Consider the following 22,143-nt stretch of genomic DNA (forward strand, 5'->3'; position numbering starts at 1 on the left):
ATGCCCTACGAAGTTGTTTGTTTCAATATAAAAAGGCCTATTTTTTGGTGAAAGCATGCATCACTTACATAAATATCGATGCACCGCGCAACACTGATTATAAACACCGTATTTATATTCCGTGTAACTGAAATTGGTGGCACCGCTAACTTCTGTACATGGTTTTAAATGATAAGCTTGAACAAGCCATCGTGAGCTAATTTTTATTTACGATAATCTTCCATTTATCAAAGTTACATGTCCCAGAATTGATCTTGAAAATGATGGCATGCTTGCACAAAAAAGGTTCACCGGGATCGATTGTCTTGCTTTCCAGTACTCGAAGGGCACAGGTTAAGTCTCATGTTTCAATTTATCTATATTGTTGTGGTAAAATACAATCATTATTTATAATTATTATTTATTGATTTCAGATTCATAATCCGTAAAAAAAAGATGTCCAGCTACGGTTATGGAAAGGTATAAGCAAATGTTGGTGTAAAACTAACTGAAGGAAATAATAAATTTAGTTATGTATAGTGTACAGCGTGATGTTGCATTGGTTACATTAACTGAAATATGACTTTGGTGTTTGTGGCCCAAACCAAAGCAATTTAAAAAAAACAGGTTTTTGAGACTGTCTATAGACAATTGTGTGTGCATGTCTCCTATAGATAAAACATTACATCGCGGTCCGTTTTAACGAGATGTAAAGGGTTCGAATCATATATAGTTATTTCCGTCAAGTATTAAAAAAATGAAAACCAAATATTTTCAAAGTACAATATTGCTTGGAAACCGTTTGTACACTTGTTTACCATCGTGATTCAAATTATGAAACCATTATTTGACATTTACTTATTTTTCGGTTTTAAATATTATGTATATATACATAAATTTGAACGTCTCTTCCTTCTGAAAGAAAAAATATCAGAATAAAGCGGTGCCAAAAATCATAAAGATGCGGTGCTTTTAAGGACATTGTTGAGCGGTGTCCATATTTCTATAATGTCAGTGTTGAGCGGTGCATACTTGCTAACACGTGTAAATTTAAAAATCACGGTTATATTCAATAAAGCATGCCATAATGTGTTGTAAATTGATTCTTCTACCATAATATACCGTTTAATAAAAAATCTGTCATTTAAAATGTTTAAAAACTGCAAAACTACGATTTTTCGCGTCATGAAAGTCACTTCTTTCACGACATGCTCGAATTGTTTTCACTATGTTGAAGTTAATAGCGACTCAATTTTGATGCGGTAAACGGCAATTATATGTAAAGTATATACTTTGTTCGATGGGATATCTTTTTATTATCAACTTACCTTCTTTTCTCGTTTTTTCTTTCATTTCTGGACTCGCCAAAAAGTTTGCGGCCATGTTTTTGACAGAAGGATACGATACTCTTGTCAGAAGTATAAAATTTCGACGGTGAGCGGAAAAGTTGTGGTATTCGCCCTATCATCGTGAATATCAACGCTTGACCGAGTAAAAATCCTACTCTCACCGAATGTAATTTTCTGCCGAATATGAAATGTGATTATTGTACGCTGTTTATCGTTGTAGTCATGTCCTGTGGAAAACTACAACAATTATTAATAGTGACAAATTACCGCCAAAGACACAGTAATATGTCAATGAGAATTTGAAATATGTAATCTCAAAAGTACAATCATGTTCAGTGAAAGCTACAAACACTTCTTATACTCCGACATTATATGAATGTACGTCCGTACGTACTCCGAAAGTACACGCACGTATGCACCTACGTGTTCGTACTCACGATGATAAGAACGCTACCTTCTTACCGCACGTTTTTTACAAGTGAAATTTCCCAAAATATCAATGCTTAATTAGTTAAAACTTAAAAAATGTGAACTTTACCGTTGACATAGCTTTGGGGTCTTCAGACGTCTAAACCTTTTACAGACTTAAGGCCCTTAAACTAGGTGTACCCATGCAGTATTTGAGTCAATTAATAGTAACACAACTTAATCATCACATTGAAATAAACCTATATATACGCCAACAAACGGTAACATTAAAAAAGTTGTTTACAATTCACGCATAATGCTCACAATTAATGTAATTAAGTGTATGCAAAACTATGCTACGACAACAATTATAAAAACATTACCTTATTCGCTTTCAAGTTTCCACAGATGTTGCTTGGTGGGATATCTGATGAAGTGAGCTTAAATTGGAAAATATAAACAGTCAGTCAGGTATATCGAATCACGTGCTTGTGTTAACGGTTTATTGCTTGAAACATGTAAAAACATTTAATCGACATTGCGAAATCACTGAAGTGCGCTGGGAATGTTTATAAGGCCACAACAAATTTATTAAATGTTCGATGGATTTCCCGCACCTAAAAATCTTAAAACGAAATAAAAATATTTTTATTTTTATTTTGCGCCCGCAGCAACAATTTGTGCTCCGCACATACTCGTTCAATGATTTAGTTTAATTTAGCCTACGTATTTTACGATATAGACTGTTATAACGCTTTCCGAAATTGATTGGTTTATTGTAAAAGAATGGCGGCGTCCGTCTGCCTCGTTGTGTCGGCGAAAGATGTTAATTGAAATGTAATTTTTCCGCCCGTTGCAATAAATCATCGCATTACTGATGATGTCTGTGCTTTGTTCTTCGCAGCAGCATCTGCATCTTCCTGAAAGTAGGTTTCTAATGGCACTTGATTAAAGCTTCTCAAAGTTTTGTTTGGAAAAAATAGTGGAAATAAAAGTAGAACATTTTTTCTGTTGAATGAATTTTACAAGCACATCAGGTCGGTAAAAATGGGAATTTTAGTCAGCTTTATAAAATACACTAGATTTTTGCTGTGACAATTATGATGACTGTCAATTTTGTGAAATAGGTCCATAACATTTCACTTTCTTACAGGAGAAATTCTTGCAGAACATCAAGACATGCCAGTCGTATATCTGTGGAGATCAATTAGAAGATGCACCTGACCTGTATGTTCGGAGATTACTTAGCTAAGTGTCAGCATTACCTTCCGCCAGTGTGCATCCACTCTGGAACTCTTGACAGTTTGTTAGATTACAACGATGCATATGTTCATAATGTTGCAAATTTGTATTCAACATATTCCATAGTCAGACCAATGTGTGTGTTGTGTCGACATTCTGAAAAAGAGGCAAAAACTTGGGGCGCCAAGAAGTTTGTTAAAAAGCAAAAAGTCAAATGAACTCATTCAGGCCTTCAACCATTCCTACTTTGTTTTGGTTTGAAAATGACACCAAAGCAAAATTATGTTCATATGATGTATTAGCGTTGACATGTTGTGATTGAAAATGGAAAATCATGGATTGGATTAAACAGCAAATGCTTTAACTTTAAAAAAGAAGTGTTTAGTCTTTACCAGTTTTACAGATTTTATTTGTTTTGTCATAAGATTTAAGCTGATTCTAGTCATTCTTGATTGCATGTTTCTTGGAAAAAAGTATGTTGTTTTTTATCCCCAGCCATAGGCGGAGAGATATTGTTGTCCGTCTGTCCGTCTTTCCGGCCGGCACTTTTGTGTCCGGAGCCATATCTTGGAAGTTCTTTGTGGATTTCATTGAAACTTGTTATGAGTATATATATAGTTTCAAATTGGGTAAAATAGTGGGTCAAACGTCAATTCTACCGCCATATTGTTGGGTCTTTAGTCGATTGTCGGGTCCAAAGTCGATTATCGGGACCATTGGACCCGACAGTTGAAGACCCACTTATAAAACGGCTGCTTAACATCCTCATCACTATTTTTAAATTCAAATTTGCATATGTAACTTTACTCGAATTGTCGGGCCTATATCTCCCATGAGCACACATTAGGTCAATCTCCTCACAACAGTTACTTCCCTTGGGCATTCGCCAATCATTAATGTCTTTTTCTAGAATAAGGGAGGCCACTGCGTATGAGATTTACCAACCTCCGCGCAGTGATTTGACGGGAACCAGCATAGCAAGCCAACGAACGACAACTCTGTAATAAAAATGGCCAATTTTCGCGGTTAAACTTAAAAAGGTAGGTGGCGATAATCTTTATAAGTTTATTTATATTTTTGGTTATTAAAATTATTCTGCAAATGACTGAATTTAAACTGAAACTGCAACCAATAATTAGGACACAGTTTCTGTAGTGTTTGGTGACAACGAAAAGATATTTCAAACATGTAAAGCCGTGGCACGAATTTAGGTGACACACTTGTTACCGCAAACAAACAAATGTAACCTATAATCTGCCTTTAATGCAGATATAGTGACATTCATGAAAGCAAGCATGATGGTAGCATTAGATCATTTCCATGCGACACAATTTCAATATATATTTTAGGCTCACTGCAATGGTTAGACTGGGGTAAAAATTATAAAAGAACAGAATGCCTTAGTGGTACAGTCATGTTACTATTACCGGATCAGTAGCGTAATAAGGTTGTTCTGGTGAAAAGCATTAAATGGTTTAAGACTTCTTTTACATCAGTTTGATAAGGTATCCGGACAAACGCTCCCACAAACAATCGCTCCTACGCTAAATTAGTTCTGGCTTCAATAACTTTAAATTCGCTTTTTATGATTTTTGACTGCCGCGACATTAAAGTTATGGACCATCCCCAGTAGGAAAGTCAACCAGGAATTTACGTAAAAAGTTGACAGTTAACAAAGACCGGTCCAAAACATCTTGTAAACGCAGTTATTGGCCCAAATCAGCTACTTTATTGGAAAGATTGACATTTTTCAAATTTAACTGATATGTTATTTCACAAAATACTATCCTAATCATTTAACATTTATCTTGTCTGCTCTAACATACCGAGAAAAACAGCGTTGCGACACACATGATTGAAATGCGAATCTCCCGAGATTTCACGGGCATATGATGTTATTTTTATTTTTAGTAAAAAACCATGTGCTCAAGTGTTTACAAATTCAGAATGACATTTCCCGGACATTTCTTGCTTGTTTTGTAAACTAATTGTAGTTTAAATACAAAATCAATGTACAAAATATTCAAAATTACCAAATTTACTTTGAAATCAGTGTTTAAAACCACCAGACGTAACTTGTTAATCACAAATAATAGATTTCAGAAAACGAAAGTAATGTTAACAATTCCAGCAAAAAATGTCAAGGTCGATCCAAAAGTATCATAAATGAAAACTCGTCACATGACAAAGCGACAATGGCGTCAAAACTATGACTTTCAGGCTGATGAGAGTTATTTTCATCTATTGTAAGATGCATTTGAAACATTTGAACCTTAAAATATGCCTCGATGTAGTAATTTATATTCATTCACCAATATATGAAGGAATGTATCCAAGAAAACATACTGTATTTGATTTATTGCGTGACATAAATATGTCACGACTCTGGTTGACTTTCGATACGGGGTTGGCTTCAGCGTACAGGTATGTCAATACTATATAAACTGTACGCTGAAGTTTCTTAGCTAACGCTAACTTTGACAGGGCGGACATTCGCTCCTAAGATGTTTTGATAGGGCGGACAGTAGCTCCTATATTATTTTGCCAACTCGGACAATCGCTCCTACAATATTTTGTCAACCCAGACAGTCGCTTCTACATTATTTTTATTCCACGGTAAAACATACTATATGCCTATCAAAGAGTAACACCTATAATTAGCCGACAATTAATTTTGCCAATTTGTTGACAGTTAGCCAATTCAAAACATTACATTTCCTACATTACATTTATTGGAATAAGTGCCATTTTGTGAATGGGATAAACATAAAAACCGCAAATATGTTGTTCTTAATTTCATTTGTTTTTATAATATGACATTTATATGACATTTATAAACATATATATACACAAAATACACAAACGAAAAAACATCCAAACGAAAGGTCTTGAGTGTCTGTTAGTGGCTCACCGTCTTCTTTCTTACGCGTTTTACCACCGATTATATTTATATAATAGCAAAGAATTAAATTGTAATATATTGAAATAATGTTATCGGTATATCTTACAATAACACAAAATAGACCAGAAAAATTATACATTGATGACGAAATTCATGAAATGCAACATGCAGGCAAATTCGACTGTACAGACATTTTCGATTTACTGCATAACCATCATATGGTTGACTTAAACGTGTGCTTCTTTGAGTACGAGTGACCCTCTAAGCATAGCACAGACTGACCGCGTTTGTTTGTTAGAAGTTCCATGTTGGTAGTAAATTATTGGCGTAATATTGACATTACAATATATACATATTTTCACAGATTGCTAAATTACATTTAAAGAATCGACCAACTGTAACATAGTTTTTTAATAAGTAAATTGATTAATTAAAATCACTTTGATCGGCTCATGTTAAATTGGCTTTCTGTTAACAAGTTGGCAAATTTAATTGTCTGTTAATTATAGATGTTAGCCGGGTTGGCAAAATAATGTTGGAGCGACTGTCCGCCCTGTTCAATCCGAAATGTATTTGTGTTACCTTTTTTTCGTCGCAGAATTCATGCATTAACGGATCAGTTGTAGCTATAACGGATCACATGATCAAAACCATTCAGGGAGGGGGGCATCTAACACGCTATTTGAACTGTCGAAACATGAACTTTGTTGTTTACAAGGACCAAGTTATATTGCCAGTTATAAATAATATTCATGTTTTTGTTATTGTTATTGTTTTCTATATGTGATCTTGTATTCTTGTGTGAAATATCTGTTGAAAATCCTAAATAGATCAGAAAGATATGGGCGTCTTATAAACCATGAAATTATTTGAATCATATAAAATCATCGATATTAAACATGGATCATAAATAAAACTTTAAGACTGAGGTCATTTATTGTAAGAATCAACACGATTGTCATATACTTTAATATGATAATATATTAGCAATACGCATATTATCACGCTTGATCCGTTATTGCCCTAATTCTTTATTTCATTTAAGGTGTTGCAAAATCTTTAAACACGAATCAAAATTGAAATGGACTTTTGCAGGCAGGATTACTAAATGGTCTTAATATTAATGCTTAAACTTCTTGCTTTCCAACATAGTTATAGCATGTGGACGCGAACAATGTTTGACCTCGATTTGGAAACGAGACAGAAATCAACAAATTCGTATATACATGTCAGCAAAACATACCGAAAGGTTAAACAAAGAGTATTTCCCATTACGACTCAATCAATGCGTTTTAAAGAACAGGCCTTGAAGATGCTAGTATTAAATATCATCTAAAAATCTCAACTATTTATCGCGATGCGCAGTCTGTAATTTACTGATGTTTAGGAACCAAAAGTTAGGTAATGTCCGGTTTTATGATCATATGCTAAAAATGAAGTATTCTTTCTGATTTCTGTGCATTGATTTTTTTAATCCAAAATGTTTTGGGCCAGCCCAGCTAGCTGAGTTGATGGCTCAGTTGATAGAGCGCCAGACTGTCAATTCTAAGGTTTGAATCTGGGGGTAGGATTAAGTTTCTTCATAGAGATTGGTTCCCGAACATTGTATTTGTAGGTCATTCTTCCCCAACCTCTGAATCAAGTGGGGAAGAAGTGGGTCCCTTGTGGTTGGCTAGTAATGGTAACAAGAAGTAGGAAAGCTGGTTCATGTCCTGACCACTTGCAAAATGACCTTAATTTGGGTTCAAGAAGGCATTACACCTGATCAATCTAAATTCAACTAAATTCTTTTGCCCAAAGGTAAGAGTTTCAAATACATTCCAACACAACAGCTGTTGGCAGTCACCTTGATTATTGATTATAAAGCCCCGTCCAGTTTGATTGACAGTGGCTAGCAGTAAATAGTATGGTCGTTTCAACAACATGGCAAACAATGATCATTTGTCTAAACTGTTTTCAATTTTCTAAAGATTGACTGTTTCCAAAACACAATTTAATAATCTTAAAGAACTGGACCAACGTTATTCCTTCTTTTGTTTGAGATTTTGCAGAACTTCTCCCTAAAGTGACTAGTCTGTATGACATTAAGTGAGTAATAAGGCATTTCTAAAATTTCATTCTCTACAGTTATTTGATTAATCATTAAATATTAAGAAAATTTAAATATCATTTATGTCAGATATAGAGCAATGTATTTATCTTGCATGATTTTCATGTCTGATAGATGTTTCACTCAACAGTTTGTTTATGCAGAAATAAAACAAGTAACTGATTTTTAAATTTCAATTCCATGTACATTTTGTATTCATATATTTTGTCACATATTCCTTCATAACATGATAAATAAAAACACTTACATGGCATTCTTATGTTTATCTTTTAAAGTATATGCATAATTGTGAAAGTGGACAACCTGTTTTTGCTGGGGGCAAGTAGATGTTCATAGTAACTTTCTCTCAGTGCAAGTGTAAGTCAAGTTCTTAACCCTTTGCATGCTGGGAAATTTGTCGTCTGCTAAAATGTTGTCTGCTGAATTTCTAAAATTAGCATTTTCTTTGATTTTTTTCAAAGAATGCTATCAGAATAGCAAACAGTTTGGATCCTGATGAGACGCCACATTCTGTGGCGTCTCATCTGGATCCAAACTGTTTGCAAAGGCCTCCAAAATTCGGTTCCAGCACTGAAAGAGTTAAGAAAATCCATGGAGTTGGTACTGTGGCTCATGCATCATTTAAGATTCCTCTTACTAATCAAATCTACCAAGGCAAGTGAAAGTTTTCTTCATATGTTACATATGCGGTCAAAAAGAAGAAAAGAAAAAAGAAACAATCAAGAGCTGGTGATAGAGGAAACTATAAAAAAGAATGAAGATCTTGATGGATTCTGTGTGGATATAATTCCACCTAAAGGTATTACTTGTTGACAGTATAGCCTTGACCTTAAGTCATTTAATCAAGTTTGTTAATTTCAATTTCAGCTGGCACTACATGCATTTGCCTTTATATGTTTAAACAAATAAAATGGGCATCAAATCCATTAAGCAAACAAACAATTGACTCTGGGATACGGCCTTAGCCTTCAAAAGGGGAAAAATACCATGTGACGAGCACTTTTGGGGGAAAATTGCAATAAATTGTCATTAACCGAAGGTTAATTACATGTAATAACCATTATTTGCTCCATTTAAAAGCTGCAACTTTTTATATGGCTTTCCCCTACCACAAGTGATTGGAGCTATACTGCAATCACTGTGTCTGTCTGTCCGTCCCACATGGGTTTATGGATAACATAAAACATTTCAAGTTTCAAATGCTTAACTGTTCCCTAGAATTGTTCATGAAAAATGCCTTGTATTATTTTTTAACCGTTTTTTTTTCAAAATTTGTCCTCTGTGTCTTCTGTAAAGGACTAAGATTAATATTTTGCCAAAGTACACAGGAAATTTTTAATGGAATATGAATTGTTGCTTTAAAGCCTTTATGATAATCATATTGAAGCAGTAAAATTAATCCATAATTATGTATCCACACGGCTATAAACTAATACCAAGCTTCCCATTCCCCTTCTCTTCAGATTCTCCTTTTCTTTCAAAGGGAAACAGTGGCGGTAAAAAGATGAGATTGCAATATTGCAATACTTCTTCCTCTGCCTAAATACATGTTATAAACATTGTTGAGCCTCTTATTAGTTATAAAAATGGTAGGGTCCCATATAAGAAATAAACATGTTGACACTAATTTTCGGGTCTCATATTGTTGAGTCTCATATATGAAATACTGTTGGGTCCCATATAAGTAATATTGTGGGGTCCCATATAAGGTATATTGTAAGGTACCATATAAGAAATATTGTTGGGTCCTATATAAGAAGTTTTGTTGGGTCCCATATCCTTTAGGCATCTGGTCAATTTTTGCAGTGAAACGCTGTAGCGTATTGAAATGTATACAACTTTTCTCTTCCCAAAATCGGCGCTTTTTTTAAAGGTTACACCTACAATGTTGTTAAACGTACACGTTTTTCGCAATTTTCAATCCTGTAACTGATTTTCGCCTTTAAAAAAAAAATACCGTCACAGTTGTTTATCGTTAAACAATTATCCGCTTAAATAAGTTATTATTTGTTTTAGAAAGAGATGCCCCATAGCGGTTTTTACCGTATTTTTATGCTCTTATACAACTGAAAAATGAAGTGCATGAGAATACTTAGTAGAACTGTAATGTATTTTTACGAACTTTGTCAACAGCAAATAAACCTCTGTAACGTATGAAAAAATCAATACAGATCAATGAACAATATAACACATGATCCGTTGTATGATTTTATCTTTTTTTCCAAAACGTTGTCATATAAATATTCGAAATACAGCACTTTCTTAAGGTAGTACACCTGTAATCGTTTCCCGCGTTTTTTGGTAAGGTCGGTTGACATCGGCTTATGTCGGTAAATAAAGTAACTGAAGTCGTGCGATGTCCTTTGTGCTCGGTTTATTATTTACCAAGTATGAATCTTCAATAAAAACATGTTTTATATAATTCCATAGAAGATAGTATCGCTGATAGGCATAGTTCAATATATTACGACGACAAAATAGATTTTTCTCTAAAAATTGTGTAAAAATGAACCGAACGTAATATATTTTCGCGACAACATTAACAAACAACAATCGTGAATCGTAACCAAAAAGACGGTTAACGAGTAGAAAAGAAGTCGCAAAAAAGAAAAGTCTTTACGATCATTAAAATTCTGGGTTAATACAACTTTTTTTTCACTTTTCAGACCTACACACGCCTCCACCCCCACCCCCACCTCACAAAAACCATCCCTACATTGGCAGATTTAACATGTATGCATACTGTATTAAATATATGTATAAAGAGAGTAAGAACATTGAAGATGTTAACTGAATTGGTAAAGACTCTGTTTATTTTGCATATTTTGACAATTTGCCATTATGTGATTTTGAATTTCTTGAAACATATTTCTAATAATCCTATTAGATTTTAGTGAATTCTTCAAAATATACATGGGCAAGTTGCTTTTTTTATTTTGATTTAAGCTAATCACATGTCTATGATGAAATATAAATACTCAAATTCCAAAGAAATAACATACAACTTATAAAAAAAAGAAGAAAATTGTGTATGGGTGATTTTTGCATACACGGATCGAACTTGTAGCTTTGAAGGACCTTAAATAACAAATGAGATTTTTTTCATTATTGTTATCACTCCAATGTCTTGTTTTATATAATTTTATCATAACAATCATATCCTGTACTTAATATACAAACATTGTTAACAAAAATGCTAAAAATTATGACTTTTTTAAATTTATTTATCCCCAGGGGTAATTTAATTTAGAAGAAAATTCAAATTATGGGTCATCATACAGAAAAAATCACATTTTTTTTTTGCATGGAAACCCACCCTTAAAATTTGTAAAAAGACCTAATATGGTGTGAAGTTTATGAAAATAATACTTTTAATGGGTTTTGGAATATTGCCCATAACAGTTGTACTTCCTTAAGTTAATATCACAAACGTGATAGAAAATCATTGTTTTTAAAAGACCACTAATTGCTTTTTTAAGATGGATTCTGAGGATTTAAATATTTATTGATTTTAACACTCCATCTAATTTTAATATTTGTCTTTGATAATGTTACAGTATATTTACAAACATTGATAGTTGTATTTTATAAGAAAAAAAGTTTCAGGGTTCATACGCGTAAAAGGGGTCAGGTTTTGAAACAACGAAATTTGTATGCGTTCTATAACGTTGTAATCATTCACTGTAAAACTTGCCCTGGTTTTGAGGAGAGAAAAAACGTGTACGTTCTAATACGTTAAGGTGTGCAAAGGATATAAGAAACATTGTTGGGTCACATATATAAGAAGCATTGTGAGAAATATTGTTGGGTCCCATATAAGAAATACTGTTGGGTCCCATATAAGTAATATTGTGGGGTCCCATATAAGGTATATTGTCAGGTACCATATACAGTGTTATCTTCCACTGTTTTGGGAATGGGGCCTTTTCCCTTTGGATTGGGAAAATTTTGCGGCGTTTTGACTTAAATTGGGAAATGAGTATTTTGTTGTTTTGCTAAAAAATGCTTTAAAAATGAGGATACAAGTTTGTCTAGTATTATATTTACTAAGGTGGAACTTATATGGATGAGAGATGAACAAAATATTTAGATCTAAAAAAAAAATATAATTTTTGAAACCTTCCATTGGGAATTTTTTAGCTCCCATTTAGGAAAAATATATACTTTTTTATGCCCCCTTTCGAATATAAGGGGGCATATAGTGATGGTACTGTCCGTCCGTCTGTCATTCTGTCCGTCTGTCTTTCTGTCACACTTCGCGTTTAGATTTCTAAAAATGCCCATAACTTCTATGTCCCTTGAGATAAAGCCTTCATATTTTGTATGCATGTGTATTTGGACAAGGCTTTTCCATACGCACAAAAATTTTCAACCCTGCGACCTTGACCTTAACTTAAGGGTCCGCATTTATGTTTCGTCATCTGCGTTTAGGTTTCGCAAAATGCTCATAACTTCTATGTCCCTTGAGATAAAGCCTTCATATTTGGTATGCCTGTGTATATGGACAAGGCCTTTCCATACGCACAAAAATTTTCAACCCTGTAACCTTGACCTTTAACTTAGGGTCCGCGTTAAGGTTTCGAAATCTGCGTTTAGGTTTCGAAAAATGCACATAACTTCTATGTCCCTTGAGATAGAACCTTCATATTTGGTATGCATATGTATATGGACACGGACTTTCCATACGCACTAAAACTTTGAATTTGACCTTGAACTTTGGGTTTCGCTTTTAGGTATCGAAATCTGCGTTTAGGTTTCGAAAAATGCAATAACTTCTATCAAAGCTTTTATAGGGGGCATATGTCATCCTATGATGACAGCTCTTGTGACCATTGGGAATGGGTCCGCTTATTGGACCCGATTTTGAATATAAAAAAAACTGATATAAGAAATATTGTTGGGTCCTTTATAAGAAGTATTGTTGGGTCAAATATAAGAAACATTGTTGGGTCCCATATATAAGAAGTATTGTAAGAAATATTGTCTGGTACTAAATAAGAAATATTGTTGGGTCCTATATAAGAAGTATTGTTGGGTCCCATATAAGAAACATTGTTGGGTCCCATATATAAGAAGTATTGTAAGAAAAGTTGTTGGGTCCTATATACATGTAAGAAGTATTGTTGGGTCCCATATAAGAAACATTGTTGGGTCCAATATATATATAAAGTATTGTAAGAAATATTGTTTGATCTCATATAAGAAACATTGTTGGGTCCCATATAAGTAAGAAGAATTGTTGGGTCCAACATAAAAGATACAAGTTGACATTCTAGGGTCCCTTATAATTTAATTAACATTAAATGTATAATTAACACTTTAGGTATCCATATAAGTAATGAACATTGTTGGGCCTGGCCCTTTATTACAAGTAGACATGTTTACACTTATTGTTGAGACCCATATAATTAAAAGATATTGCTAGTAGACTGAACTGCCATTTTCTAACACTGATTTCAGTGACACACATTCACTGTGCAGATTTCTACTAAATATGTGTTGTTTTAATCTCAAAATTAGTCTTGAGCGTTAATTGACACACCCATTAAATTATTTCCTTATAACCATATGATATCCTTTGTTAATTCGAATGTTGTTTATCATTTTGCCGTTCATCGTAATTTCTTTTCTGCTTGCCACCATCTTGGACGATGATGTAAATACAGGCATGCTCAATCACTATTTATTGACTTCTGCCAGTATCCTCAGCAATATATAGATGTGTGGATAGCAACGTAAAATCATATATATTTGGCTACATTCGCAAAGCAATACGTTAGTCAGTTGTTGTTCGGCGACAAGCATGATTGGTAGTCGTTCTACGACATTATCGCTGAATAACATTACAATCTTTATGGGTTTATTGTGAAAATTCTGCCTTTTTGTGAAATTAATGTCAGATTTTTGGGAAAAAATGTTGATTTTAGCTATGGGAAGCAGCCAAATATCGGCGGTAATTATGGGGAAAAAATCACAGTGATGGTTCTATATTGGTTATCTGATGAACCAGTCTTTTTTCTCTGCATTAATAATATTTTTAAAGATTGCAATTTCACAAACCATATGGGGCGTCATGACCTACTTATTCATCCGAGCGGAACCTATAGATATTTTGGAAGAGGGTCACCCAGTGATCACTTCTGTGAAGTTTCATCAACATTGGTCAAATGGCTCAGGAGAAGAAGTTATTAAGAGAATTCCCATATATAAGTCTAACAGGGGAATAGTTTAGCAACTTTTGTAGAGAAGCATAAGATAATAATTAATACCCAATATAAAAGCTCTACATGTAGGCCTTACAGTTAATGACAAGATTTTTAAATAGTACATTTTCAAAGCCTTTTGGGGGTCTTGTGACCTACTTATTCTTATAAGCAAAACCATTTAAGCTATTGTGGTAAAGGTTCACCAAGCAGTGTTTTTTTCGCCATTTTTGGATCAGGGCCGGGTCCTTTTGTATTTGGAAAATCTCAGAGTTTTGACTAAAATTGGGAAATTAGTGGTGTTGTGCTCACAAATGCTCCAAAATTGAGTGTTTTGAATATTTTTTTTACTAATGTTAAAACTAAATATTGAGATCTGGAAAAAAAATATTTGGAAACCTTCAATTGGGAATTTTAGGTCCCATTTTGGAAAAATATGTACTTTTTCCACTTTTCCATTTGGAATATGGCCATTTACTGGCCCAGAATCCCAACAAAAAAACAACCCTGCCAACGGGTCGTTTCTCTGAAGTTTTATCAAAGGAGGACAAGTGGTTTGAAGCAAATTGTTGAGTCAAGACGGTAAACGCGGTATTCTAACAGCACAGATGCTCAGATGAGCTTAAAATGTACACAATTGGTTCTATGAATTCGAATTGTAAAATATCATTTTGTCCTTGAAGAATTATATCTGTAACAATAACACTGCGTTAGCATGTACATAAATCGCATGGATTATTTCATTTATTTTTCTTACAAGCACTGCTCTGATAGGGAATACATTTAATAAACACTGACTCGCGAGTTTTTCACACCTTTTTTGACATGACAACAGATTAACACCAATTAGCTGTCGAAGGTCGTTTTACTTAATTCAAAGCTATTAAAATGGGTTAAACGGACGGATAAAGCAATGAAGCTGTGATCAGCGCCATCTTTGCACTGGATTGCCGAATTTCGATTTTTAGATTTCCAGTTTGCAAAGTCATTTTTTGCTAATTCCCTATGGGCCGAATATGTATAAATTCAGTTGTTTACAATGTATCCTAGTTTGAAGCTTTATTACAATGTATAATGTCAGTGTTTATGTTACATGTAAGTGTAACCGTCAACGCAAATTGCGAAAACAGGTGAATCACGGAGTTTCGCGCTGATTGCAACATACACTGTGGAATTGCCGAGACATCACTCAAATATTCTTGTCGCTCAGAATAACCGCGATTTTTCACGTTGCACAGATCGTGGTGAAGCGAGATGTATGCAAAAATCACGGGTCGCATAGTGTATATACATGTATAATGGAGGTGTATTGTAAAAACATTCAATTACTTAGTCATTTTTGACAGAATGCCCTAAATAGGTGTGGTTCTTACTATGATCATCTACCGGAAAATAGGACAAGACCCTACTTTTAACTATATATTTCAAAAATGATACACTAAAGGATAAAAATGTGAATACCTAACATTATACAAAATGTATTTATATATATATACATAACAGCAAAACTGCTGTTGTCCTATCCAATATACTTTTTCTGTAGATATCAGAAAGACCCACCAATGGATAATAATGACAAGACCTAACTGTTGACTATATATGTACATACATAACAGCAAAACTGCTGTAGTCCTATCCAATATACTTTTTCTGTAGATATCAGAAAGACCCACCAATGGATAATAATGACAAGACCCAACTGTTGACTATATATGTACATACATAACAGCAAAATTGTTGTAGTCCTATCTAATATACTTTTTTTGTAGAATTCAATGGATAATAAAGACCCAACTGTTGACTATATACATGTATTTATATTTATAATACTTCAAATAAATCTGCTGCTATTTGATTTGTTAATGAGGTGGATATACCGATCCGTATATATTCCTCATAAATTGTCTCCCCTCAGGTAGCCCTGCAAAATAAGTCATATACTTCCTGGGCCAGGTCGATGCTGATTGGTTGGAAATACTATGACTTCCTTATATGGCATGTACCATATCCATTTTTATGTCCCCCACCACTTATAGTGGGGAACATATTGTTTTTGTCCTGTCTGCTGGTTGGTTGGTTGGTTTGTGTATTTGTTTGCTCCAACTTTAACATTTGCCATAACTTTTGCAATATTGAAGAAAGCAACTTGGTATTTGACATGCATGTGTATCTCATGAAGCTGCAAATGTTAAGTTGTGAAAGGTCAAGGTCATCCTTCAAGGTAAAAGGTAAAAAAAAGCATGCATGTGTACCTTATGGAACTGCACATTTTGAGTGGTGAAAGGTCAAGGTCATCCTTCAAGGTCAAAGGTCAACAAAAAAGAAATCAAAGTGGCGCAGAAGGGGACATAGTGTTTCTGACAAACACATTTATTGTTAGTTTATCATTTACAGACTCATTATTGCAATATATAATGTGATCAGTATCTCATTTGACCCAAAATAATGTGCAAAATAATTTCAATAAAGTACAATATTCAAGACATGCTATTATAATAATTTTTATCATTTTTCTCCAGTCTTATTGGTATCACAAAACGCTTGCATAACTGTCAAAAATCAAGCGTGTAGCAGACGCAAACAATAAATTGTTGGAAGTATACATTGTTGACATAAGAATCACTTACTCTAGAATGTGTTACGTGGCTTTATATTCATTCTGGAATAAAACATGATAAAAAAATATTGCCAAGACCTAGAATAAAATTATTTTGCAAAACTAAATCGGCAACAATGTTGACCTTTGACTTTGTAAGGCTTTGACTTGAGTTAAAACCGAATTGTTAATGGAATACATTGTACATGTAAGTTAATGAAATTTACCCATTCCAGTTGATCCCTTAATCCACAATGAATACAATGGCACAATACAACATAAAGCTTTTTATAGCATGTTCACAGACATTCAAATCTTTTGCAGCAATGCATTTGCCGTTGCTATACATGTTTATACATGTATAATCCGTACGTAAAAAAAACTGCACCCTTCTATTGCTAATCAATTTTAAGGGTTGCAGCATGGGGATATTGAATTTTACAGCTTGAATGGCAAAAAGGGATTTGTGTTAGTTAAATGAAGGATTTTTGGCCGTTTTAAAGAATTTGAAGTATTATAAAATTGTGAAGTTTTTTTTCTTCTGGTAGTTTTCTTCTTGGTAGTATGTGCACTGTCGGGGAAGAGGAACCAATATACACTGTCAAAAAAAACAACACTTTATAACTTATAATATACATAACAGCAAAACTGCAGTTGTATTTGTCTAATATACTTTTCTGTAGATTTAAAAAAGACCCACCAATGGATAATAATGACAAGGCCCAAAAGTTGACTTTATATTTATATATATGTGGCACGTTTCAGAAAAAGGGACCTTATCGGTGAACGTGCATTATTTTGTGACGTTTAAAAATCATTTAAGATTACGTTGTACGGACAAACATCACAGAAATGTAATCACAATGCTACATGTAATTCATTTATTAAAGAATGTGAAACAATACAAATTGGCCATATTACATGTGTAGCAATAAACAACAAACAAAAATTCTTGCAAAATGATACCGTCTAAATAGATACATTGATATAAAAGCGTTTTTAGAGACCACACCCCACTCTTTGAAAATTATATTGTTGAACAAGTTTTCATTCGATCATATAAAACATATACATGATCTGAATAGGAAAAGAACAAACTTTAAGAACATTTTAAAAACTCAATATAATTTTGTCACACCCATAATGTCCCTTTTACTGAACCGTGTCACAATCATAACAGCAAAACCTTCTGTTGTCCAAGCATATATATTTTCTATAGATTACAGCAAGACCTGCCAATTGAAAATAGACACACAAGACCCAACTGTTGACTTTATATGTTAACAGGCATTGTGGCTTCTGTTGAAGACACCCACAGTCCAGAATCTATACAGGAGTCAGAGCCTCTCACGATACAACCGACCAGTGCTGATCATATGGAATCTACAGGTTTCACTCCCGTACTTCTAGAGTCCATGTCAACTGATGCCACTGAAGATGAAGAACCAGCCAGTCTGAGCAATGAATTGAGGCATCCAAATCCTCAAGGTATAAATTTAAATAAAACATAAGTAAGTTTATCTGTTTAGAAAAGATTTAAGTAAGACACACCTATAGGTAATTGATTTATTGACAAGATTAAATGGAATATGTGTTAAATGATGTGTGAAAGACCCAACTGTTGACTTTATATGTTTACAGGCATTGAGGCTTCTATTGAAGACACCCACAGTCTAGAATCTTTACAGGAGTCAGGGCCTCTCATGATACAACAGGCCAGTGTTGATTGTGCTGATCATATGGTATCTCCAGGTTTCATTCGGGTACTTCTAGAGTCCATGTCAACTGATGCCACTGAAGATGAAGAACCAGCCAGTCTGAGTCATACATTGAGGCAGCCGAATCCTCAAGGTTTAAATGTTATTGTTTAATGATCAAAGCCCAATGAAGTAAAAGATTGAATTATACTTTTATATATATTTACTATGACCCATTTATAGATCAGCATCAAAAATGGGGCTCCTTTTTTGGGAGGTGTATTGTAACAAGTGAGATTTTGAAAATTGTGTTAATAATGAAGCCAAATCCTCAAGGTATAAATTTAAACTCGTTAAACCGACCCTCCCAGTGCATATATAAACCCTCGGCTAACACCTCGGGGTAGAGGAACCAATATACACCGTAAAAAAACAACTAATAATATACATAACAGTAAAACTGCAGTTGTAATATCCAATATACTTTTCTGAAGATTTCAGTAAGACCCACCAATCAAAAATAATGACAAGGCCCAACTGTTGACTATATATATTTATAACAGCAAAACCATCCATTCTCCTAGCAAACATATATTTTCTATAGATTTCAGCAAGACCCACCAATGGATAAAAGACATATGAGACCCAACTATTGGCTTTATATGTTTACAGGCATTGAGGCTTCTGTTGAAGACACCCACAGTTCAGAATCTATACAGGAGTCAGGGCCTCTCATGATACAACAGGCCAGTGTTGACTGTGCTGATCATATGGAATCTACAGGTTTCACTCCGGTACTTCAAGAGTCCATGTCAACTGATGCGACTTAAGATGAAGAACCAGCCAGCCTGAGTCATAAATTGAGGCGGTCGAATCCTCAAGGTATGAAATAAATGTGAAGACTGATTTCTCTGCATTTTCCATCATAATGTGACTGAGTCATATGTCAGGACTGTATTAAAGTAAATGAGTAGTCCAAGTCAATTGTGATGCTCTCGATGACCTCCTTTGAGATCTACAGGGTTACAACAATGTGCCTGTAAAAGTACTTGTAAAGTACAAAGTAGGCAGTTTGCTATGGAAGTTAATGTTTAGTACTTGTTCTTCCCAGAAATGATAGTTCTGTGAACTGTCAGGCAATATATGTGTGAAAAATTGTTATAAACTGGTGTTAAAACAGTTTCCAGGGGTGTGATTTTTCCGCGGATCCGTGGATTTCCGCGGATCGGGTTGTCCCGGATGTCACTTCTGAGATTTGCGTAAATTTGTTTTTAAAAATGTGGGGGAGAGGGGCTACCACCGATTCCGCGGACGTATTTCATAAGCGGCCCGAAATATCCGCGGCCCGCGAAATCTCTCCGCATTTTACACTGGTAGATTCTGCCTAAGCATTTTAAAAACGAGCCATATAATTGGCTATCGTTTCCCAATCTTCCAATTAAAATCGTGTTCTTAAAATGCGCTCAGCTGATTTGTTTGCCAATGGCGCCGTTGTGAAGAGAAAATTAAGATTATTGAAATAACAAATAGCAATCGAATAAATGACTGACATTACCTAGTCTGATAGGAATAATGAAATGTGTTTGTCAAAAAAAAGACTACGTTTTAGATACAAGCAACACATATTTTGTTAAGAAATGTGCCCACTGAATTTGTGTCACGGAAACCAGTGTTTGCAAATTGGAGTTTAGTCTACTCGCGAAGTAAAACAATTTAGAAGAGTATCGTTCGAACATGGAAATAGACAAACATGATTTGATTTATATGTCTGTGGGTCTGTGTATAATCAGATTCATATGCATATTCTGCTTTATTATGTTTGTCACGCTGTTTAGTTAACTGAAATAGCTTCGAAATGAGTGAAGATGTGAAATGCAAGATATTGAAAGGTAAACAAATTTAATATATTAATTTAACTAAGTTAATACATCATTAACACCAGAAGAACACTCAAGTGTGTTTGTTTATATTGAGTCTATTAACTGTAATTCAATACATTAAAAAACTGCTGCTATTGATCACAATAAATACTTACTATACTGTTTACTTTGCATCCTCAGTATGTTAAATGTGAAGTTTAACAGGTTTTTATAAAAAATATATTTATGAGTTCAAGAAGTTGTTTATTTTAATGTCTGTTTTTAGGTTTGTCATTGCGTTATGCGCGCCATTCGCGTAGTCAAAATCAGTCAACAGAATTTTCCTCCCCTCTGACTTTGCCTCAATTACACCCCTGGTTTCAGTTAGTTCATTTTACGTCTTAATGTGTTCAGGTTTTGTGCATTTTTATCAGTAAAACTATATTGCTCTACAATATTCAATCATGTTATGACTTGTTATGTTGAAACTTTGTGTGCAAGGATCAATTAAGTATTAAAGTCAACAAACTAAAGGGCTTACACAGTCACTGAACCAATGAGTTTGCTGCTTAAGCAGGCATGAACAACTTTGGCCTTTTGTTGGAATCAGATTGTACATTTAAGATGGATGATTGTACTGTCATTATATGTTTATTTTTTTTTAGTTGAAAAATCACAGAGGTCCATATATACAGACATAAATTACCAGGAACTTCCAGAATCAGACGATCCTTGTATGGGTAAGTCAATAAACATAAAATAAATGCAAATTTTGTGTTTTCAAGTAAATGGACATGTGCAGTGATAAATTATTATTTTTTCTGTATTGGCCACAATGTGTGACCTTATGTGTAGTTGTGCATTAAGGCAGCAATTTGCTATAACATGTTCCATTCACTGGTGGGAATTTCATGAATCTTTACCCCAGCACTTGACCTAATGGAAAGTTATTCATGAAAGTTGAAATATCATTTGATGTTTTCCATGCACTCGTGTTAGCCTTTTAAGTGGCTCAATAGGAAATTGACCGTGGCAAACTGAGCTCTTCCTACACTCCTTGTAGGAATTTCATGAGACTGTCGCAGTGCTTTGCCTTATTTGTAGAAAATAATCATTAAAAAGCTCTCAAAATTTACATGGCTCAAAAAATACATGGCGGAGAGCATAAATATCAATGTTTCTGTCTTCATACCGCATGGATTATGCAACACCGTGGTTCACATGATAGTCATTGATATTTTATTTTTTTATATCTATTCTTGTTTTAGCGACCGCAAGAACAGGAATGAAGCGAAAGTGGACTGGCGAGGAGAATATTAGTTTCATGAACTTTTTTAGGGACGAAATAAGAACAAAGAAAATGCCAGCTGGGTCAAAAAGTATGCAGTCACTCAAAATACTTGCAGGAAGAACAGTGGCCCAGATAAGGACAAGAGTACACAACAAAATTCGGGACAAACAAAAAGCTTAAAATAAGTGTTGAACTGTGGAGTTTGTTTATGCCCCTGGTAGGGTTGCATATAGCAGTTGAACTGTCCATCAGTCAGTCCGTCCGTCTGTCCGAAAAATTTAATGGCCATAACTTTTTCAATATTGAACATAGCAACTTGATATTTAGCATGCATGTTCATCTCATGAAGTTGCACATTTTTAGTGTTGAAAGGTGAGTTCAATATCATCCTTCAAGGTCAAATATATGGCGTCTGTCCGTCCATCCAAAAACTTTAACATTGGCCATAACTTATCCAATATTGAAGATAGCAACTTGATATTTGGCATGCATGTGCATCTCATGGAG

The sequence above is a fragment of the Dreissena polymorpha genome, chromosome 1 (assembly GCF_020536995.1).
Source record: "Dreissena polymorpha isolate Duluth1 chromosome 1, UMN_Dpol_1.0, whole genome shotgun sequence".
Lineage (NCBI taxonomy): Eukaryota > Metazoa > Mollusca > Bivalvia > Myida > Dreissenidae > Dreissena > Dreissena polymorpha.